At 39.3% G+C, this 1,304-nt stretch overlaps 1 non-coding gene across 1 annotated transcript; it reads right to left on the minus strand.

Moving 5' to 3' along the window:
- Positions 1 to 485: 485 nt before the first annotated feature.
- On the minus strand, positions 486 to 592 carry LOC121152086. The gene has a single exon (XR_005883223.1). It is a non-coding gene; the product is annotated as a U6 spliceosomal RNA (small nuclear RNA).
- Positions 593 to 1,304: the final 712 nt, after the last annotated feature.

Consider the following 1,304-nt stretch of genomic DNA (forward strand, 5'->3'; position numbering starts at 1 on the left):
AGTAAAGTTAGTAAAATTAGTACATTTTGTACACTCTGTGTTGCAGTTCATAGATAAAGCCATTTCTACTTTTGGAAGCGCACTTGTTCAGACATCTCCAGCCATTACCCGGGCCTGTACTTGCCAAGGGGATTGGATGGAGAGAAGGAAGTCAGGAGGGCATAACTCAAGCCAAAATGGTCATATTTAGCGGACACCCTGGATTATGACGGTTGCTATGTGCGTACAGTTTTATTTAACAGAACTGAATACAGAGCATTGAAATCCAAATGAGAATGTATATAAAACATCTAGCCTTTGTGGATGCTTCAAAGTGCTTGATGTATTTAAAATAAGTGGTTATGGACTAAATTTATAAATCATTAAAAATAGGTGGGAATAGGACTGGCACTGAGGCATAGCACGCTAAGCCTCAACCTGCAGTGTTGGCATCCCATATGGTCGCTGGTATCTGTCCTGGCTGCTCCGTCTTTTTCCTTTCTGTTAAAAATATGGAACACTTCACAAATCTGTGGGTTATCCTTGCGCCGAGGCCATGCTAATCTTCTCTGTATTGTTCCAGTTTTAGTATTTGTGCTGCCGAAGCGAGCACGGCTGCTCCACTTCTAATCCAGCTCCCTGAATGTGGCCTGAGAAAGCAGCAGGGGGTGTCTGCTAGTCTTCAGGCCCAGCTCCTGGCTCCTGGCTTAGATTGGCTTCGCTTTTAGCTCTTGTGGTCATGTGGGAAGATTCTCTCCTCTCAGTGTAACTCTGTCTTTCAAATAATAATAATAATTATATATATGTACATTTAAATTTAAAAATCAAGATGACACTTGGGGAGTGAATAATCAGATGGAAAATCTTCCTCTCTGTCTCTCCTCCTCTCTGTATACCTGATTTTCCAATAAATAAATAAATCTTAAAAAAAATATATACCAAGTCAGCAACTATGCTGCTATAGGCATTTTAATAACTTAACAAATATGTATTATGTATAGAAAATACATTGGACCCTTTCCTAGAAATATCTTTAAAAATTTTGTATACAAATTTAGTGGAGAATTTTGACAATGAATAAAAAAATCCACAAAAATTAAAAAAAAATCTAAATGAGATTGTTCTGTGATTCTATTTGCATGAGTTACTTAGAGTAGTAAAATTCATACAGACCTTGGATCAGCAAAATCGACAGCATTTAAGAACTATCCGAACCTCTTGGGCAGAACCCTTGAAAGTTGCACACACCGGGGCTCTGGGTGGATATTGGGTGGTGCTTCCCCATCCCTAGGTACTGAGATACTTGGCAAGCTGGGTGTGGCTTC

Source organism: Ochotona curzoniae, unplaced genomic scaffold (genome assembly GCF_017591425.1).
Source record: "Ochotona curzoniae isolate NIBS_2020 unplaced genomic scaffold, NIBS_Ocur_1.0 contig_2321, whole genome shotgun sequence".
Taxonomy (NCBI): Eukaryota; Metazoa; Chordata; class Mammalia; order Lagomorpha; family Ochotonidae; genus Ochotona; species Ochotona curzoniae.